The 23,372-nt window shown below is 36.6% G+C and overlaps 1 long non-coding RNA gene across 1 annotated transcript in view; it reads left to right on the forward strand.

The window, feature by feature from the left end:
- Nucleotides 1-674: 674 nt before the first annotated feature.
- Nucleotides 675-23,372, forward strand: part of LOC140626662 (uncharacterized) — a 111,562-nt gene continuing 88,864 nt past the window's right edge. Inside the window, exon 1 of the long non-coding RNA XR_012025715.1 lies at nucleotides 675-826. This is a non-coding gene — a long non-coding RNA (uncharacterized lncRNA). The remainder of the gene's footprint in view (nucleotides 827-23,372) is intronic.

The following is a 23,372-nucleotide window of genomic DNA, read 5'->3' on the forward strand; positions in this document are numbered from 1 at the left end:
TGCATTTAGTCGATTATCCATTACCCCAGGAATAATAAGGACTAGTAAAGCAGAAGGAAGTTGAACAGAGATTATCCCATAAATGGTAGTTCAAGTATGCATATTACCTCTCCAAACATCCATCCATCCATCCATTCACTTGTCACTGCGTGCCCGCTTTTTTCTTTTTTTTTTTTAGGATTGTATTTATTTATTCATGAGAGGCACAGGGAGAGACAGAGACATAGGCAGAGGGAGAAGCGGGCTCCATGCAGGAAGCCCGATGTAGGACTCTATTCCGGGACCCCGAGATGACACCCTGAGCCAAAGGCAGGTGCTCAACCTCTGAGCCACCCAGGTGTCCCTGGGTGCCCACTTTGAAAGAATATTTACCACTCCCAGGTTGATTTTGTTGGAGTTGTTCAGGTGGGTAGTTAGGAGTAAAAGTTGATAAGGCACCATTGCTGGAGAAGGCTAGAATACAACCAAGATGAGTCAAGATCTGAAGGTAATAGGTAAAGGATCAGGTACTTCATACAAAGATACTTTGATTCCACCCCACGTGCTATGGTCTGCATGTTTGTATCCCCCGCAAACTTTTATGTTGTAACCTAATGCCCATTGTGATGGTCCTAGGAGTTGGGGTTTTGGGAAGAGCTGAGGTCATGGGAGTGGAGCCCAATGAATGAGGTTAGTGCTCTTATAAAAGAGACCCTGCAGAGATCCCTTCCCCTTTCCATAATGAGAGGACATGGCAAGAAGTCAGTAGTCTGAGATCCCAAAGAGGGCCTTCACTGGAACCTGACCATGCTGTCACCTTGACTTCAGATTTTCAGCCTCCAAAACTGTGAGACATACATTTCTGTTGTTTAAGCCACCAAGTCTGTAGTATACTGTTATGGAAGCCTGGACAGACAACGACACCACACCAGTGCCCTTCACATGATGGCTCAATCAGTACCGGTAGCTTACCAGTAATGAGAGCTGAGAATCTGTGATGACTCTATTTTGCCATCATGAAAGGTTTTCCTGTGATACCCATTGGTCATTTCTTGCAAGATATTTTTTTTTCCATTGTATTCTGAGGCTTTGCCAAATCCCAACTGAGAAAAACAAAAACAAAAACAAAAACTTCTTTCGAGAGATCCAAACCATTCACTGATCCCCCTAGACTAGAAAATGAAGCTTCTATCAACCTAGAAGTGAGGGTGGCAGTCTAAATAGGAGAGCTCCCAGCAATCTTATGATGTAAAAATTCTGGGAAAATGTAACAAAAATATCAAGAAGTCTTCAGTGCCCGCCTTCCTCCCATCATCCCTTTAGTAGATGTTCCTCTGGGCTCCCATAATAATTTTTATATGACCTTACTAAAAATGTATCACTTTCTATCATACCTGTTGATTTATTTGTTTGAATTTCTCACAAATACCAAATTCTTTGCAGAAAAGCATGTCTTAGCTGACTGTATCCTCAAAACCTAGCCACTAGGCATAAAGTCAGCTTTAAATGCATGATCATTGAATAACAAAGGCATGGAGCAAGGGCACCATGTGCAAAGGCAGGCACAGAGTGATGTAGCATGACCTAGCCACAGAACCGTAATATGGGCTTTTGCTGAAAAGGGGATGTTGAGCGGGACAGTAGTGTTAAATAATCAGGGAATTAATCAGAGGAAAAAATCAGGGGCTAGGGCACAAAAGACCTTTTGTACCACTGTGAGAAGTTTGGACTTTTTTTGGCCAGGAACCATAAAGTGTTTGACCCTGAACTGCAGATGATGGGTTATAGTGAGGGTAGGCTGATGCTTAAGAGTGGGTTAGAGCCTGAACCAAAGCAGTGGTGGTAGAGAGGGATGGGAGACAATAATGCCAGAGCTCTTTGAAGTATAGTTGACAGCCTTGGTGTGATGGTGGCTCATGGACCCATCTGCAGAGATGACAGCTCAATAGACCTGACGGTGCATTAGGAAAAATACCACGGGATTATGTGACTGGGACACAGCAGCCACTTACTTATACTGTAGTATGGTGAACCCTCAATATTGTCACGGCCCCTACTCTAGCCAAATGCTACAAGATATATACAACCCTCAAATCTGGTGAATTGGTGAATTTTTTATTGGTGAATTTTTTCTTTTTTTTTTAAATTCCATGAGGCCTGTGCTGACTGTCACTCTCCTGGCACAACTCTGGGAGAAATTAAGGAGGCTATTGGGCAGTTGAGTCCACTTACTTGGGTTTACTTGTGTATAATCTTTGCTCTATAGTGCACTGTTTGCTGCTTGTTTAGTAGATAAAGTGAAATGACAGTAAATTTAAACTCAGTCTCAGTGGACAGTCTAACTAGTCTTTGTGGATTGACTGATGGAGCTCACTGGTAAGTACTTGCGTGGAACTGGTGAGATTGGAGGACTCAGTAATAACTCCTAGGCCCGTGGTACAAATGGTTTGTAGCTCCATTGAAACAAAGTGGGGATGTAGAAAAAGGAAGAGCTTACTGAGGGATTGGTAATGGTGAGATTTGTTTTTGACACATAGAGCTTTAAGAACTTTGAGATATCCAGTTTAAAGCTCTGATCAGTGGAGTGATGATGAAAGTTTCACTCTGGACAGTTTTGTTTGTTGGAGACAGTTTGATGGAGCCTAAGTGTTACTTAAATTCCTTAATTTTCAAAATGCTTTCGATCTTGCTATCTCTCTGGCCCATTTTTGACTGGAGATTCAAATTAGGCTGTGTAACATACTGGCATCCCCATGGTGATTAGCCCTTAAATTTGCTGACTGAAGTATTCTCCAGGGAGGTATGAGAACAGTGATGGTCACAACTGGAAGCAGTATTTGAAGAAAGGACTGAGGGAAAACTTGAGATATAGCTACTAGTGCATTAGCTTTGAAGACTTATCATCGGGTTGTCTCTAATAATGCGTGGGATGGAGAATTTCTAACAGAAGACTGCATAAGCATGATTCTCTCTAGATCTAAAGAAAAGCTACAGTTCCTACTCGAAAACTGCTGCTGTAGATTTGCTGCTGAGGAAGATATTTTCAAGTCTTTAAGTGCTGGGATAAATAAAGATATGTGACGGTCTTTCTTTTTTATTTAGACCTTGGCTCTCATGCCTCTCTAAAAGATAATGGGGGACTAATGCTGCTGAACAAAGATGATTTTCATCAAAGGCCAGACAGGACCCATGGTAGTGATAGAACTTCTTAAATCACCTGCAGCAGAGACTAAAGAAACCTACACGCAGGCAAAGAACCAGAGTTTCTGATGTTTGGCCGGAACTGCAGCGTGTGATTAGTTTCCACTGTGTAAGATTGTCTCTGTAGGGGCTTTAACTCTTTAATGCTTATAATAAAAGTAACTCTTGCTTTCTGAAACAAATGGTTGCAGTCAATCAGAGTTCTGTGATTGCATCCAGAATTAGAGCGATTAGACCCTTTGGTTGGACACTAGAAAAAATAGATAATGGCTGATTCTCCTAGCTCCCATTTAAACTGGAGCTAAGAAGCCATTTAGAGATTGCTAAACCCTCCTCAAAAATTTATCATATATGTTCCCAGCACCCAAATCATGTCTGACAAATAATATATGCTCAATAAATCCTCACTATATCAAATTAGATTTACCATATCTTTTATTGTGCTGTTTCCCTATTAAGTCTAATTTTTTTTTTCATTTGGAAATAGATTATTAGTTCTAAAGTTCTTAGAGAGAATAGATATTGTATATAAATACTTGTTGGATTTAACTGATATGCTTGAGACAATGAAAATCAACTCCTTATTGGTAAATGGAAGAGATAAAGAGATTTCTCAGATATCCAAAGAAGGAACTATGTAATAACAACTTTATATATTTCTAGCATTATTATAGTGTCTGACATGTAGTACCTCGCGTGACCAGCTTGTTTTAGTCTGTCCAGGACTTTCTTAAGTTTAACAGAGAAAGTCCCCAACTCAAGAAGCTCCTTAGTCCTGGACAAACTGGGGTGGCTGGTCATCCTACATTAGGATATTTACTGAATGGAGGAATAAATAAAAGAAGAATCAGATTTATTAATCTCTAAACCTTTTCATCAGATTCCACCTAAGTGCATTCTCTCTCTGTACTTATTCCATAGGTAGTCAACTCCATGTGATCATTTTGAATCTATGAGTGGACCTAAGGGGGAGACAGAGGTTGGTTGGTGAAAGTGAGAGCCAAAGAAGTTCATTAGGAGAATTTAGTGTTAATAGCATTAAGCTAAGATAACCTGACACATTGAGCTCAACAAATCACCAGTGAGACTGGAAATCCTTTGCAAAGGCTTTCATAAGGCAGAGAACACTGATAAATTTTGTGTCCATGATGCTTTATGCCTGCATGTTGCTGCTCCCTATTCCTCTTCTCTCTGATATATTCTCTCTTCACATATGTGAGTTTATTAAATTTGGGCTTGTCTTGATATGAAGCTATATTGTATCTTGAGAGAATTTGCATATCTGTTGCTTTATAAATCTTCTTTCTATGATTCACTCATTCCTTTATTTATTAATTCAGCAAATAATTCTAGAGTTTCTACCTTGTGCAAAGTGCTATCTCGGTGCTGGGATACTGTAGTGAATAAAATAGACAACTGTTATCTATTCTGATGGATCTTTCTAATGTGGAGAAACAGATAATAAACAAAATAAATAAAATATATAGTAGGGTAGATGGCAAGTGCAAATAAATCAAGAAGATGAGCGGGATGTTGGGGAGAAGAGATCAAGAGTAATCAGTGATGTCATTTTATTTTATTTATTTATTCATTTATGTCTTAAAATATTTTATTTATTTATTTATTTGAGAGCAAGGGGGGGCGTAGAGAGAGAGAGAGAACATGTGCCTGTGAGTTGGGTGGGGGTAGGGGTAGAGAGGAGGGAGAAACAGATTCCCCAGGACCCTGGGACCATGACCTGAGCAGAAGACAGCTGCTTAACTGATTGAGACACTCAGGTGCCCTGGTGATGTCATTTTATATAGGCTCATTAGGGGTGCCTATGCTGAGAAGAGGGCATGGAATCAAGATCTAAAGAAAGTGAGGAAGGCTGGCAAGAATCTCAATGGCGTCAAGTGCTCCAGGCAAAGTGAACAGCAAGTGTGGTATTCCCGAAACAGGACCTGGCCTTTTGAGTTTCATGAACATGTGTGTGAATACTCATGAATAATAGTTTGGCCAGAATAGAGTGAGCAAAGAGATGAGTAACAGAAAATGAGATGGGAATTGGTGATGGGGGCATAAATAGGAAGTGGAGAGTGTGAGATTCTATTGAGCCATTCAAGTCATTCTAAAGATGTTGACTTCTCTGAATACCTCAAGAGCCTTTGGGGGAGTTCAAGATGAAGAACACTTGATCTAATGAACATTTTAACAGTATTGCTCTGGTTGCTGTGTTGACAAAAGGCTGAAGAGACACTAGGCAGAGTCAGGAAGACCAGTCAAGGTTGCAACAGTCCCACCAAAATAAATTCACTCCTTGGAAAGGAATGAAGACCACAAAGGTGATGATGGATTTCAATGGTGGGGCTGTCAGAGTTTGTTGAAGGATTGGAAGTAAAATATAAATAATAGGAAGAGGAAGTGATGACTGCAAGGTCTTCAGCCTGCACACCTGAAAAAAAAAATAAAAAGAAAAACAACGTGCTAGTCATTTGAACCCTAAGTACAGCCATGCAATTTCTATAGTCTGAGGCATTACCTTTTATTTCCATATTGTAATATTCGGTGGTGACATATTTTTTCTTATTATCAAATTCTTGGAGTGGAGGGTTCATATCAGGATAGACTCTAAGAACTTAGAGAAGTGGCCATATATGTTAAGGTTAGTTTCTGGAGATAAAAAATCCACAAAGTCACAGGGTTATCACTTCACATAATAAGACACTTTGCTGACTACTGACTTTAGTTACAGGTCCCCTGTAATATTAGACATATATTTCTCTTAAGACAGAATAAAACATTCTACCAAATTCAGCAATTAATCATTTCACACTGGCATTTTTATTTTATGTTTCCAAACACATCCTCAGAATTGTCTTTGTGATTTGTTGTTTTTGTGTGGAACTTCACTTGTAAAAAATAGTGTTTGTTGAGAAAATTGGCAAACAAAAACAAAAACAAAAATGCTTCGACAGTCCATGTTAGAATGTATTCAAAGCTTAGAAAACTTTCTCATTACCTGCAAATTTGACAAAATAATTACCTCTAAGGAGAGTTTAGATGTGTATTTTTATTTCCTCCTCATTATCATCCACATAAATTATCACGTTGGATAAATGTCACGACAAATGGTACACTGAAGAGATACTAACCATTAGAAAGATAATTAATTGACTAATGCACTATAGAGCTTTTTGTAATGAAATAGTTTACTTCTGATGATGATCATGCAACCCATTTAGATTTGTTTTAAACCTTAAAAGACTCCACCTCGCACTTTTATGTAGGATTGTTGACCTTGGCGAAGCTTTCTAGGGAGTCAAAACTTACACAATAAGGCTGAATCTTTCCTGTTCTGAAAAAATGAAAAAAGAATCTCCATTACACTTCTTGTAAATTGAAGTCATTGCCTGCGATGGAAGATAATCATAAATTCCAACTCTTCAGAAAATGAAGTAGAATGATGTATTTTTAAAGGTGTGAAAGCATGTATTGCAGCCTGAGAGAAATCAAACCATAAACAGATTCTATCTTTCTTAAAATAGTGGCCTAATATTTCTTAGGATGGAATTTAAAGTAGCAATAAAATAAAACACGAAAGACCTATAAACTATGAAACACAGAACACAGAATTGTGAACCCCATTCACATAACTTATGGAAGGAAACTTGAAATTCATCTCTCACACATAAATTCATTTGTTGGGTAAATATACATACTTAATTTCCCCTACTTAATGTTTGCTACAAGTATCTGAAAATTGTCAATTAATCTATTTTAGGGTATTGTCAGCAGACAGTTTGGATACTCAGTGGGATTATCTATGGCATAATCTTATTGTGACCCTGGACCTAGATGGCATTTTATTTGATTGCTTGTTTGCTTGTTTACTTTGTCTTTGGTGTGTTGCAGACTGAATTTAGTAACAGGTCCCAGATCTAAAAAGAAAGTACTCAGTCTGTGCTGGTTATTAACGATGTGTGTCTGTTGATGCAAGCACAACAGACTGAAAAATATAATCAATTGCCATCTCACTGCTTGTTTTACTTGATATCTTCAATGCCAAGTTTCTGGCATTCACCCATAGAGCTTGTTTAGTGTCTAGCCTTTAGAACTTGTCTTAACATTTTACACATCTTAGATCCCTTTGGCAATCCCATAAGGGCTATGGGTTCCTTCTCCAAATTCTGTAATACTCTAAATACTTTTATATATACATATATATATTTTTTTTTTCTCAGTGAAAAAAATTTAATGACAGGCTCTAATTTCTTCTGCATATTGCACTAAAGTAGATGTTATGGGCTGAATAACTGTGTCCTCCAAAAATTCATATGTTGAAATCCTAACCCCTAATATGTCAGTGCCTTTATCTCGGATGTCCAAGTCTCTAAACTGTGAGAAATAAATTTCTGTTGTGTGTAAGCCACTCAGTCTCTGGCATTATGTTATAGCAGCCCAAATTGACTAAGACAGTAGTCAGTTACAATGTGGAGTCCCAAAGTGTCTGTAAATAAAATTATTTATCAATATGCTTTGTTTCTGTTGTAGTCTTATACATTTTATCATATATATATATATATATATATATAGTGTTTCCGGTGACCTTCCAGAAAAATTCTGAGTCCTTGTTAATTTGTACCCACCTCCTGGAAAATTTTTCTCACAGCTTAATGCTATATGAATTGGCCTTAAAAGTACTAAAATTGGGAAGAAGTTGTGGATGTTTCATCTTTCTACTGTATATATGCTCAGAAATTAGTTTATCATATAGATTGTATCAAGCTGCTAGGATGAATGCTAAAAGGAGAAGAATTTATTCTAGATTATCCAGTTACTTATTCAGTGTCATTATCAGTTTCTGAAGCAGCAATGTTTCCAGAATTGTATAAGGTCTGAAGAGATTTGATTGATACCTACCTACTTCCAGGGAGTGCTAATGGCAGATTATTTAACATTGTGTCTTTAAAGCACCAAAATGGAAATATATTTTGGAACAATTCATCTAGGTTACTCCAAGCTTGCTATCCTGTTCTGAAATGAGGCACCCACATTTACCTTTCGGTCCCTAATTTGGTTCCATCTCTGGACCTTAGGTTTAGTACTCTCTCCACGACCTTCTCATTTTTATATGGATCTTTCTTTCATCATCTTTCTATGAACTCCTTGTGCTAAGAGATCTATTTCAGGATCTACTCATGCTCTCATTAAGCTGGATATTCCTAAATACTGACCTAAGCTGTCCCTGGTCGCAATTTCTAATAAATAACAAGTTGTAAAATTTACTGCATACCACAATCTAAGACTAGAAAATAGAAGTTGTAAATCTGGTTATGGTATATGAATCTCACCAAAGTGCAAATCCAGTCAAATTTTTATTGCTTACAATTTTTACTTTTGGAAGACAATCATTGGGAAAATCCTTTAAAAAGATCTCACCGATTTACTTTTTGTTAGAAACATTTAACAGGGGGAAAATAAGTTTGCTTTTGTGTCCCGAAGGCTAGATCCCTCATTCAGACCTTTGTTGGCTTCTGTTCCCAGTTCATCTTGGCACATCGCAATGTGAGCAGGCAAAGTAATGATGACAGATGGGCCGGCGAACAATCGCGCCAAGATTCCAACCTGCCCATTACATTTCAATAGCTCATAAGAAATTTTTTGCTTAAGAACATGAATGTGACAATGTTAGACAATAGCCTGTATGTTTAAGTTGACCTATCTCCGTGAACTTAAAAAAGATATTAAATTGTAAAATCTGGATGTGCATATCTGATAAATCTAAGTTTGTCAGACAAATTCTAGCCTCAGGAGAATCTCAAATAACTGAAGGGGAGACATTAAATGATGACATGAATGCAGACATTTATTAACTTCCCCTTGTTGGAGATTTGCAAGTTACACCTAAATGAGTCTAGAGTCCAGATTTGTTTTGTCAAGTAGATTGAAAAGAAGCAGACATAAAGCTGAATCCCACTGTGAAAAACAATGAAGGAGACCCTATTTTATTATTTTTTTCCCCTGGGATATCTGTCAAAAGTCAAAAGAATTTGTTGTAATACACATCCCCATGGATCATGGCTGGGGGTTTTCATATCATTCATATAAATATGCAATTATGGAAGCTGTAATTTCTCATATTTTAAGTGAACTTGGTGTTCTGATATAATTAGTTTAACAGACAAAATCTCAATAATTAAAAAAATAGAACATAAGTGAAGGTAGCTGAGAAAACATTGCTCTAGTAAAAAAAATCAATCAAAAGAAGCATAAAAAATTAACTTGTAAAAATGTATGCCATGACAATGGATAAGTTAGCTATAGGTAAAATGATCATTGTTTTGCTGAAGATCGAGTATTATAACATTTGCTGTTCTTTTAACCATAAATGAATTTTTCTGCCTGCCTGATTTTGTAATCAGAATCTGCCAGAGTGCTATTTACATGTACCATCATTTGCAAAAGCAGAAATGCATTCAGGGCATCAAAGTTGATAATACATAAAGTAAAGGCACTTGCTGCTTTCCGGAAACTTTGTTATTTAAGTGAAATACTGACTAAGATGAATTGTGCTCCTCAAAAGTTAGGTTAGTCCATGCACAATTGGGCAACTTTCAATTATAGAATTCTTGAAGCTTCCCTTGAATAGGACTAGTTATTAACATCGGCCTCACACTGAGATAAAACTACATTTTTAATCTTAAAGTACTCATGGTGTAAAAAGCACCACTGCTGTTTGAGCTTTTCTAGTTTCTATTGCTCAGCCTCACTTTGTCAGCACCATGAGAAATCTAGTCTTTGTGAATGCTCAGCTTATGGCGTTAGGAGACTAGAGTGGAAATGCTAGCTATTTACATGAGTAGCGTATATTTAATTTAGTCTTCATCATTACCATACCAATGCTTCTAAAATGCAAACTTCTCTTATTAGAATAAAGCATTATTTTGTGCAGAAAACCCTCATTTCTTCCTAGGAGAAGGGGGTGGGAGGAGAAATCTAAGTGATCCTAATGGAGATTTAGGAAAGCAATTGAAAGTAGAAGAACTAGTTTTGAACTGCTTCTCTCACTCAAAAATTGATCATCTATCACTTCAATAACAAGAATTCATTAGGGTTACTGTGAGTTAAAATGTGATCTAAAACTATTGCTCAAATGGGTAATGTCTGTTCTTTGTTTTCATTTGTTCAAAAATAAAGGGAAGTAGATAATTTGCCTGTCATGTAGAATAAAGCTCTAGCAAAATTAAACAAGATAAAAGTGCTTTTAGATTTTGCTGGTTTCTTGGTTCTAATCACAAGAAAATGTTCTGTTAAAGCTTTAGAAATGAAAGTATTTTTAAATCTAAAGGACTTGAAGAGTGGTCATTATAAGCCTGAATCTCTAAGGTGAACATCAGGTTGAACATAGAAGGATAACAGGATCCAGTGTTCTTCTTCTTCTTATTATTATTATTAGAAGTGATTCAAAAAAAGATGAAATAAGGGAAAAACACTTCAGATGGAATGTACATACATGCGTCAAGGGGCTACACTGCCACAAATTGACCTGTCTTTGACATTGAAGAAGGATTGAAAAAGTAAGTTTTTCAGAAGTCAAACACAGTTTGAAAATCAGAAATCACTGATCAATGCTGAATCCAGAAGAGTAGGAATTGGAAAAAAGGAACTTTCCCATTAACACTCCCAACTTTATGAGGAAAAATGTGCTGGTACCAGATTATTGATCCTAGTTCTTTTGCATTGAATTTTATATTCTTTTGAATTCCCATGTGCAAATTTCTTGAGAGTACAAAGAAATATGGAAGATTTTAGATAATTTTTAGATCAATACTCTAATGTAAACATGAAACAAATTGGAAAGATGATCATGATAAAGAAGCTAAGGCTTGTAAGTGACCATTTTATCCCAAGAAGTTACAGTTTTTGTTTGTTTTTTTAAGAAAGGAACATGATTAGGTTTCTTCCTTCATGAAAATCTTCCTTAAGGCCGTATTTTTGCTCTGATTCTAATACTCATAAAACTTCTGATTTTCACTTATTTTCTTCAGGTAGCTTCACACTAAAAATAAAACAGCGTAGGAAAAATGACCATTTCCCTGTGTCTAGTATATCTTTCTTTATAAATTTAAAAAGTTGTCATTTTTGATATATAAATAAGTTGTTATGGGATTTGATGAGAAACATAGCCTGAGTCACATGGGCTGCAAGTGTAATAGATTCTTGTCTGCTAATTCCTTCATCTGGATCATTTTTGAATTGGTTTCCATTTATTTATTGTGTTTTCCTATGAGAATGAGTAACGTTTCCCTGGATTGTATAACAACAGGATTACTCTGATGTCGTAGAGGCCCAGAATGTTGTTGTAGTTCTCTGAAAGGTCTTTTGTTGTTGTTGTTTTTAAGATTTTATTTATTTATTTGAGAGAGAGAGAGCAAGAGAAAGGGAACATGAATGAGTGGGGAGAGAGACAGAAGGAGAGGGAGAAGTAGACTCTCCGCTGAGCAGAGAGCCCAATGTGGGTCTTGATCTCAGGACCTTGAGATCATGACCTGAGCTGAAGGCAGATGCTTAACTGACCTAACTATCCAGGCAGCCTCCTTTGAAGAGTCTTGATTTTAGTTTTATTGAGCAATTAATGTAGTTGGCTTTAAACTGCAAACATTGCCTTTTGGAGGGCAGGTCATATCAAAATTCAGGTCTTTTACCCTTAACTGGATACTTTAATTTTAGATCATGCATAATCTCATAGCCAAATATTTTGACAAATTGAATATACAGAATGTTGGAGTTTCCCATCTTACCTTCCGTTTTCTGGGATCTCCCCCACCACTCTTCAGTGATTGGTTGGCATGAATTTCATCCTCTGTTTCTTAAGGGCAGAAAGACTGGGGATTTACTATCAAAGTTTTAGATGCCCTGCATGGTACCACCTGAAACCCTGCCTCAGATCAAAATTCTAATTTTCAAAAACACGAAAATCTTCATTGACAAGTTTACATAGAGTCTGTCAACCAAAACTCATGAGTTAGCTTGAAATATTGAATTTGTAGGAAACGTGTTATTTTTAGAATGACAGTAGTTTATATAAAAATGCAACCACAACTCTTGTAGTTAGTTCTCTAAACTCATAAAAATCCTTTAAAAAGTTGGTTTGAGGTATACAGTGAATTTATAGGGAGTAGCCCATGGAACCAGTTGTTAAGAGTGAAATCCGTGCCAGTGATCTATCCTGAGCAGCTGTATTTTCAAAAGATGATTAAGGTCGAAGAAGACCAGGATAGAGAAACATCCTATATATTCCTAGATATTTCTTCTCTCAGTTCTGAAAGTAGGTTTGTTAAACCGAATTTAAATATGATATTTCTCCTTGAAGTATTGCTGTATGCCATCATGGTACTTGGAAAAGCTTAGCAACAACACTGATCTTGGTTTGAATCCTAGGTGTTGAGCAAGTAAGGGAGCCTCTCTGACCTGTCAGTCCTTTCACAGGCAAAGTGGAATCCTAACACTTACAAGGCAGCATTTTTAAATGATTGGAGATAGCATACAGTGACTATTGTAATATTTGGCACACATTAGCAGCTCTATTGCCTTATTTGTATACGTATCTCACTGCTTCCTGTGGATAGGGATTAATTATAATGAATAATTTAGGTACTCAATAATTATTTACTGAATAAATGAATAAAAGGAATTCAGATTGTATTTTATGCTCCATATCCCATGTTGTCAGAACTGAAAACAAATTTGCTAAAAGCAGCATTTCTCTGTCATAAATCATTTTAGATGTATGTCCAAAATTTACTTTCTTAGTAGTTTTCTTTTAGTATCATGTTGTAGCTCTACTTATTCTGCTTTCTCCTTTAAATTCCATGATCAATGTGGCTCATAAATTAGCATCTCAGACTCCTAGAAATTAACACTAAATTTAGTTATGATTATTTGTATTTCTAAGGACAAGAGAAATAAATAGTTTTTAAATACAGCAACAAATTTTCTCAAATGGGATAAGTTCCCTCAACTAGGTATTGTTTCCTGATGCAACATTTTGCCTTTTTTCTGTATGTATGAGTGACTGTGTCTTTTCACCAATATACCAGCACCAGAAATTGATTTCATGATGGTATTTAACTTTATGGTTGGTTTTATAAAGGTGAATGTCGAGGCCATTTTATGGATAATTCTGATTAACTGACACATTCATTACCACTTTCCAAAGTGCTTTCTTAATGTACTCATTATTTTCCTTTATGTGAAGAGACAGCTTATAGAAACTAGTGGTATGTTTTCCCACTGCTAACCATAAATAGCGCTCTATAATTAGCTCAAAGGCAGACATTTTATAAATATGTTCAACTGAGCTTTTTCTACTTGAACTGTTTATTTTATAATCTGTTGTACTTACTGGAAAGTGTAGTTTTCAAAACACGAATCTGGGATTGATTGCAAGAATGTTTGACATTTCGCCTCCTTTTCCTGAGGTTTCAAGAAACTGGTCCGTTTGATTTTAAAGTACATAGTCATGTACTTTACATGTCATGAAATTTAAAATGTCTTTGGACTTTGGGCTTTTCTTTCCCCTGAAAATGTGTGGGATATGTGGGAAGACATGTCCTGTCCCATCAGTCAACATTATTTTAGACAGAGTACTTGCTTCTCCCCGTGTGACATATATGCCAATTATCCAGAGGAATCCAATTCCGTTCCAGCTGTTTCCAGTTCTTATTTATAGGCCTGATTATCTGACAGACCATTCCTAAATATGTAGCTAGTAGTCTAGAAATGTCATTCTTACCTCCACGAGACAAACAATTTTGATAAACACTGCATCTAAACTTCAGAAGTAATCCAAAGGAACACAAATGGCCTTGATATTTTAAAAAAAGATTATATTTTTTGATCCAAATACTTCTGAAATATAAACACTCACATGAGGATCGTAATAATTGAAACTAGTTTATAGCCCTAAAATTGTACATTGTGCTCATCTTTGAAGATGCTCACATCCCGTAGTAATAACTATTTGCACTCAGAATAGATCTTTCATCCTAGGTTGTCAAACTATAGTCATCAGTCTGAATGCTGAGGGAGATAAGTATTGTGTTCACTTCTTAAGTGTTTATACTAAAGCCACTACAAATGCCAAGACAACCAATTGAAAAGATAAGGGGATTCAGTTAAAATGTTCGCCACACAGCAAATTTAGACAATTTTACTTCCCTGTTCTAGTTTCATAGATTTGACTGAACTGACTTTAGATCTGAGGTTTAGATTTTAATCTGTGACCACATACCCATGACAAATGGATTCTGAGAACTGTGCTAACCTTTTTTAATGCCTACAGCCATGTAACAAAAGCCTATGTAGAGATGGAGCAACTGGCCATTTTGGACACCCTGCCCCATATCAGTAGAAATTTGGTAATTTGGCCCAATATGTGATTAGAAGATCCTTAGAATGTTTCTACTATTGTTTGTATAGATACAGCTTTGCTATTTAAAGGGTTATAGAATATTACAGTGTATCATTTTAATATGTTAATAGTGAGGGAGTATAGTCTTTCATTTTCTCTTTTGAAATTTTGCCGGATGTTGAAATTATGCCGGATACAGTGTTTATTTAAATCTGCGCCATGCACAATTTGAGACACTTTGCAAAAATTACCTTAATTCTCACAAACAACAGATTAAGTAGATGCTATGATTTTCTCCATTTTAAGGTTAAGGAAACTGAGCACAGAGTGTCCAAGGAGTTTGCACAGCATTATGCCTCTAACTGCTGAAATCACAATTCTAACCTAGGCAACTGGACACCATGTTTACTAAGGATGATTTTGATCATGAAGCATCAATAAACAAAAACATCTTATGTGAAATTAGCCAGTCATGGCTAATTCAGAGCAGATACTACATGATTGCATTTATATGGCAACTCATAGAAATAGTAGAATGATAGTTACCACAGTCAGAAGGAGGAGGAGATGGAGCTGCTGGTCAAAGGATATAAAGTTTCTAAGGCACAAGATAAATAAGTTCTCAAGATCTGCTGTGCAATGCTGTGCCTATTCTTTACAGTGCTGTATTTTGCACTTCATTTTTAAGAAGGTAGATCTCATGCTAAGTGGTCTTACCACAGGGGGAAAAAAGTCAAAGAAAGCCCATTATTATCCTGAAAGCAAAACACTCTCAATTTATTTTTAAATTCTTATATGTGTAGAAAAGTTACGTTAAATGTGTTATTTGGCTATTAACTTTCTAAAAAAATTAAAAGCAATCCATTTGAACAAATGTGCATATTTTAATTTCATTTATTTAGAAATTATTCTATTTCTACCTCTAGAAGTTAGACCCCAAAAGTTCATTTTGGATTAAAAAATGTATAAAACTATGTAAATTATGTATTATGTTACCTTAAAAATATATATTATAATATATAATATTATATATATTATTTTATATATATTTATAAAACCATGTAGATTAGATGTTAGCCCTAAATTTTAAAATAATTAAGAAAAAAGAATAAATGGATTAGAAGAAAAGATTAAGTGCAAAACCAGAGGACTAGAATATTTTGTTATCTTGTATTCGCCAAGTTCTTTGTATATACATTTTGATTTAATCTTTAATAAAAATCCTTTCAGAAAATTATAACATCCCAGGTTTACAAAACAGTGGCATGAGCCTCAAGGAAATTAAGTGTATCATCCAAATTCACAGGGTTAGGAAGTGAGAAAGCCAGAATTTGAATCTACTTGACAATGCCCACAGTTGTTCCAGCCCACATCACCTCCGATGTAAAGGCAACATATATGTAACTTCATTACTAGAGATAAACTCTTTTCAGGAATTAGATTTACCGTAGAGTTTATCTCATGAATCTTTGTGTAGGCCATGATGATTATAAAGTGAACAGTGCCTTAATCTTTTGTAAAACCTATTATATGGCAATTGAAATAGATTATTCTTGCGTCTAACTCCTATAAATGTAGTTCTATTGAATTATTGAATCCAGATACATCTGCCAGAGGGGGAGTGTAGGAGAAAGGAATGTAGGGGAACCATAAAGAGTAAAATTCATACGAAATGATCAGAGGAACATTGAGGATAAGGTATGATTGATCTGGCTGTTGAAAGATGGGTGAAGTATCAATTACCAGAAAAGCACTCAAAGCATAAGAAAAGGAATACACAAAGCTGAAAGGATAAGACAATATAGAAATGTCAATGTAAAGTTACCATATTTGAACAAATTTTATATATCTATTACTTATTTTTTTAAAGTTCTATTTATTTGAGAGAGAGAGAGAAAGAGATCATGAGTGAGAGGGGCAGATGGAGAGGAAGAAAGAATCCCAAGCAGACTCTGTGCTGAGTGCTGAGTGTGGAGCCTCACGTGGGACTCGATCTCACGACACCAAGACCAGGACCTGAGCTGAAACCAAGAGTGGGACACTCAACCCACTACACCACCCAGATGCCCCTACTTAGTCAATGCCTTCTTTAATATGGTCTTTAATTTTTACAAGTTCTCTGAATGATAAGTATCATTATCACCATTCTAGAGAAGAGGAAAATGAGACTCCGAAATATTAGTAAATAAATTCGGGAAACAATGAACTATTAGAACATGAAAGTAGAGCTGATTGGCAATCATAATGTGGATCAAGAACTGACTGTGGGGGATAGTTCTAATAACCACCATTTATACTTTGCTCACCCTATGCTAACAATTTCTTGTTTAAGCCATTTCCTTTGAGGGGACTATTATTATCACCAATGATGAACACATCATTATCAGAGAAATTAAATAAGTTTTTTTTAATATCATAAAGCAATTGGTATGAACCTCTTGATGTATATATTTTTGTGCAGATTTGCTTATATGCACTTTATTTTTAAAATATTTTTATTTATTGATTTGAGAGAGAAAGAGCATGAGCAGGAGAGGAGGGGCAGAGGGAGAAGCAGACTTCCTGTTGAGCAGGAAGCCCAATGTGGGGCTGGATCCCAGGACGCTGGGATCATGACCCAAGCAAAAGGCAGACACTCAACCAATTGAGTCACCCAGGTGCACAGCTTATATGCATTTTCTGGAGGAAAGGAAAGGTAGTTTGCATCAATTTCTCAAAGGAGTTCATGATATAAAAATAAGTTAAGAACCACTGTGTTGGTTCAAGGCAAAGGCATGATAGGCTGGCAGGTGTGTAGTCCACAAGAGGAAAGCTTCAGTGTGATATGGCCATCTGCTAGAGTTTGGAAATTGTCTATGCAGAGCACTGAATAAATACATAAATTATTAAAGGCAATGGGAGGGAGCCTTCTCACCACTGCAGAAGGGAAGTACAAATATGAAATGATGAAAGCTTGAATGAACCCTATGTTTTGGAGTGGAAGTCATGGTATTGGTGTAAACTCACGACTGTGAAGATGTAGAGATAGATATAGATGTGTATAAACACATATATATTTTTAGCTCTGGCCACTCATATAATTATGAGTCTTCCTCAGGAAAACTAACAAACTTGTCTAAAGTCCCAGTCAGTGTAGGGCAAAGTCAGGATTTTAACTCAGGCAGTTGGATTACATGTATTGCACTCCTACCACAATGCTATAGAGGTTACGAGAATTATAGTAGGTGAGCAGAATGAGAGAAATCATTTGTGTCCAGAAAATTTTTTTTTCTGAAATTGTCAATAGTCATGTCAATAATAACATTCCTCCATTATAATATTAAATCTTTGGATTCTTCGCAGTTTTATCTCAGACCTATCACACATATTTTCCTAGGTTAGTCTCTAGTGTCATTACTCTTTGAAAACATAAAAATGCATAATTTTTGTAATTGGAACTAATTCAGATTCAGTATTTGCATACGTGAATCTAATGGCAAAAATTAAATAATTGCTGAATTTATAGAAAACTTAAAAAAATACAGTCTGATAACTGCTTTACATAAATTTTCTCAATAAATGGTACAACAACTGTCTGAAGTCAGGTCTGTTGCTAAAATTCAACATTTTATTGATAATGAATCTCAGACCTAGTGGTTAAATAAGTTTTCTCCAAAAATTTGTGTTAGGGAGCTTTATACTCCGCAACCGATTATTGTAGGCTCATAATGCATTCATTGAAGGATCACGGATGTGTGGAACTAGGACTCAAAAGTCCTGGATATCTATGAAGAAGAGAGTAAGCTGAAAGATATCACTGTTTCTCAAAAACAAAGCCTTTTGTGGAAAGTGACTGCATGACCCCATCTCTGTAGTCTACTTCACCCTGGATAGAGGGAATTTTGTGATATTTTAGAAAACTGTTTTAAGGAACTTAAGGATAGTTCAACATGAAAGCACATATCAACTTTTGTTATCAGACTTATTTTTTAGACATTGTGTTGCACAGTTCAAAAAAAAAAAAGAGGTATTTTCTCATGTAGAGATGGGCCTAGAGCTAATGTGCTCCACACATCTGTCATTGACATAGGAACTGATCAATTGACAGAAATGTTAGTGAACTAAAAACAAGGCTTAGAAAGGCTTTCAAGAGATCTAGCAGCACTGAACTCACCGAGGAAGGTGTAAAAGTATAAGCCCCAAAGGACTCAGTTGAAATCCCTGTAGAGATTTGAACCGACTGCAGTTACCAATACAGAGCAGAGTCAGTGGAGAACAGCACAGATGAAAGTCCAGTGGTAGCATAAAGCAAACAGAGTCAAATTTGAAATCAAAACTGTATCATTCAACTGGCAGTGAAGGTAAAAAGAGTTTCTCAAGCTTGATCAAACTGGGGGCTTTTAAGAAGATGCATATCCCTAAGTAGAAACAGTATGGGGCAACCAGGTGAGATTGTAGTTTTCTTCATAGTACTTTACCTTATTTAAATTAAGTCATTTTATTGGAATTTCATGAGGATGGATCAGCAGAAGAGTTGAGGGCCTATCTGTGGCCTATACAATGAGTCAAGTTTGTGTATCTATGTCATCAAAGTTGGGCTAGAAATTGGAAGACTCTGGGTTAAAAAGCATAATAGCTCAGAATTGATTAGTATTTAGAAATATATTAAAGCACTCAGCAATTTTCATAGCTAGGGATGATTATAAATAAAAACATGATTTTTAAGCCTACTCTCCCTATTTCTCAATGCTACTTGCCCCCCCTCAATTTTTCCTGGAGCAGGACTCTAATGCTACCTGACCTCTCATTATGGCTCCCTATCCTGGGCCCTATCATGTTGGGGACTCCTTCAGCTTCCTCTGTTTCTCCTGGAAAAGACTTAATGCTTCAAACCCAACCAGATCTGCTTAGACACCCATGTTATGCTATTAACTTATTCTTATGATTTGAGCAGGTAACAATGTCTCTGGGCTTCATTTTATCTCAGAGATTAAAAAAAAATTCCTGTCTTTGAAGTTTATTTTGAGAATTAATCAGAATATAGATCAAAAGCTTAGCGCAATCTATGGAACATATTAGGGTGTCAGTTAATATTAAATAATAATGGTCTGCCTTTATGTTAGAAGGAACATAAACTGTAAAAATTTATATTGAACTGTTAATGATTCATTTTCATGGACATTTGCACTTAAAAAATGAAATGTTTCATCCAATGATGCAACTGATGTATTAAGTATTTTCAAGGACATTTAGAAGGAATGTTTTAATGTTCTGGACAACACTTAAATAACATTATGTAGTTCCAACTTCTTCTAATATAGATAAATTATAAGCATCCAGTATACATACATATAGTGGTAAATCTGGCTCGGGCTAGAGTTCTCTCTTTCTCTCTCTCAGAAACAAGTATAAAATACTCTGTTGGAGAGTATTTTAAAATTAAATGTATAGATACGTTAAATTCATATATATGGAAACCCGAGTTAATAAACCCTCTCCATATATCCATATCCTCAAAAACATAAAACTGTAAAGCAAAATTGTGTAGTATGTTCTTCACCAAAATCTTAAAAGATGCCTTTATTCTGCATTCAGTCAGCTTGATATAAATTTCAATAACAGAACTAAAATATAGCAGGGTAAAATTTCCAAGAGGCTGGAACGATGTCAAATCAGTGGAAAATTGGGATTTATATATAAAAAAAAACTACAGAGGTTGATCAAAAATCTATTTGTTAATAATCCATAGTGAATGAATATATTACTAAAATGGAAAAGATGATCATGTTCACACTGCCATCATTTTCTTCTTCTTTCCTTCCTTCCTCCCCTCTCTCCCTCTCTTTCTTCTCTGTCCCTCCCTTCTTTTCTTCCTTTTTTCCTTTTCCCACCTTGTTTCATTATTGTTGTTGTTTATTTTTTGATATGTATTACACTGTCTACCTGATTTTACAGATTAATTGTAGCAGAAAAGCAGTGATAATCTCAACATCTTCCCTACCTGGGTTAAGACATGGAGCATTGCAATATCTCAGGAACACTCATGTGCCCTTGTCCAAAATATTCCCAGCTTTCTCTTTCTTTCCTTGGTAGTGCTTCTACTTATGAATTATATATCATTAACTAATACAGTGTTTAAGTTTGAAAAATCTGTAGCAAAGACAAATCTGCTGGTGAAATGGAATAATACTATCACCACTGTTAGAAGAAGGATCTAAGAGAAGATAAACTGGGCATAGCCTCTAGATCCTAGTTTGACTTTAGCTTCCTTGAGAGTTTAAGGAAACTCTTAACTCTTGGTCAGTGCTACAGTCAGTGGGTAAGGACATGAAATGGTCCTAAGAAACAAGACTTGACGAAATTAGGTCATCTAACAGCCTGAGACTATGGCTGGAAGTCCAGAAGAAGTATGGAGTCTCCTGTTTCTAAGCTCCATGGTGTACCTCCTACTCTTATATTCAGATCAAAAAGGCTACTTGCTTTAAGGGAGAAATGAGAGTCATTAGCTGATCCAGGAATTAGAACATTAAAAAAAAGAAGGACATCAACACAAGGTCAAATTAATGCAGATATAGATATGAATCTGAGTGAAGTTCTCTGAGGCATTCTGTTCTGAGGTTAAAGAGATGGTACATACAGTGGCCAGTGGGGATCTTGGTGATAAGAACCCTCCTCAGATCTGTTTCTTGGGGCACAGAGTTCTGATCTGGACCCATTATCCTATGTATCATGGATGTGCATCTGCCAGTTTGAGGCTCTCCCGTCTCCATGCTCTTGAGAAATCCATTGCCACATCCTTTTTTAAAAAATATTTTATTTATTTATTCATGAGAGACACAGAGAGAGAGAGAGGCAGAGACACAGGCAGAGGGAGAAGCAGGCTCCATGCAGGGAGCCCGATGTGGGACTCGATCCCAGGACTCCAGGATCACACCCTGAGCTGAAGGCTGATGCTCAACCACCGAGCCACCCGGGTGTCCCTGCCACATCCTTTTTGTTGACTTTTTTTCTGTAGCTCACATCTTCCTCTGTCTTGGTTTGTGTTCTAGTTTTGACGCGATACATCCTCAGTGGCTTTTTAAGAAAAGGTACATGGGAGATAAAGTTTTCAGACGATGCATGTTTCAAAATATTATCTGGGTGGGATCCCTGGACTCAGTGGTTTAGTGCCTGCCTTCGGCCCAGGGCGTGATCCTGGAGTCCCAGGATCGAGTCTCACATCGGGCTCCCTGCATGGAGCCTACTACTCCCTCTGCCTGTGTCTCCACCTCTCTCTCTCTCTCTGTGTCTCTCATGAATAAATAAATAAAATCTTAAAAAAAACCACAAAATATTATCTGGGTATTGCCTTTTGGGTATAGAATTTTCTTCCTAATTTAAAGTTCCATTGTCTTCTTGATTCTGATAAAGCATTACAGTCATTCTGATTGTTGATACTGCATATATAATCTGTGTGGTTTCTCTCTACAACTTATAGACTCTCTTTTTACTCCCATTGTTTAGAAAACTCACAATATATAAGTCTGTTTCTATCCATTGTGCTAGGGGTTCTATCTGGCAACTGACGTTCCTTCAGTTCTGTACAAGTTTCTCTGACAAAGTCATCTCCTTGGTTTTCTCTTCCTGTCTTTCTGGACTTTTTTTGCAGTGTTCCACTTGTTCTTTCTTTTTCTTCTACTTCTTTGATTTTTTGCTTTTCTTTCTGGGAGTTTTCCTCATTGTAACTTCCTAATCTTCTGGTAGAGTTTTAAATTCTATTCTGATTTTTAAAAAAGATTTTATTTACTTATTCATGAGACACACACACACACACACACACACACACACACACACACAGAGGCAGAGACATAGGCAGAGGGAGAAACAGACTCCCCACGGGGAGCCAGATGTGAGACTTGATCCTGGGACTCCAGGATCAGGCCCTGAGCCCAAGGCAGACACTCAACAGCTGAGCCACTCAGGCATCCCTACTCTGAAATTTTTAAATGAAAAGCCTTTTCTTATTCTCTTAATGTTTCTTTCTTTATACCACCCAGTCCTGTACCATGCATAAAGTATCATTTCTTATCTCACTGATAGTGTGCTAGTAATAATGTTCTTTCCTCTGAAGAGAATGCTTTTTCTCTCAAAGATGCCTTATGATTTTGTTTACTTGTTTGGGATAATTTACATGTCACAGGTTTTCTTAAGGTATTTGATCACACTTTGTTTCTTTTCATGTTTGAGAGTGTGCAAGAAGCTGGCTGGATATGTGGCGTAAATATGCATGCTTATGGGTGGTGGGGGCTGTTTGCAACTTGATCTTATAGAGTATTCTGGATAGTTTTTTTTTTTCTTTTGAGGTAATAATCAATGTCAAAACATTCAATTTAATCTTGGTCTGGTTATATTTCCCAAGAAAATATTTGTCAGTTTATCAATGTCTGATGATTCTGCAGACAAGATTCTGACACCCTAGTAGGAGAGTAAAGTCTGGAGCTCTTGGCATTCAGTATTCAACAGGATCGCTAATTCCCCTTGTTGTTCCTCCAGTACTGATGCCCTGTGTGGGCATAAGAGTCTTTCGTTCAGGGCACTCTTCTTTACCCTCTATAGTAGCCTCGGGCTAATGTAATTTGTGGCCTATTCTCTTTCTTGGTAGGGTCAAGACCCAGCTAGTCATCTTTCTTGCTACCCTCCTTGGCTCTTGCTTATTCTGTGGACCCTCTGAAGTTGAGTGGTGATCTTGGATGGGAAATACTTTACCTTATGATAGTGATCCCACTGGAGTCAGCTGCCCAGCCAGAACTTCAGCTCATTCCATGTTCATCCTTTCAGC

The sequence above is a fragment of the Canis lupus genome, chromosome 38 (assembly GCF_048164855.1).
Source record: "Canis lupus baileyi chromosome 38, mCanLup2.hap1, whole genome shotgun sequence".
NCBI lineage: Eukaryota > Metazoa > Chordata > Mammalia > Carnivora > Canidae > Canis > Canis lupus.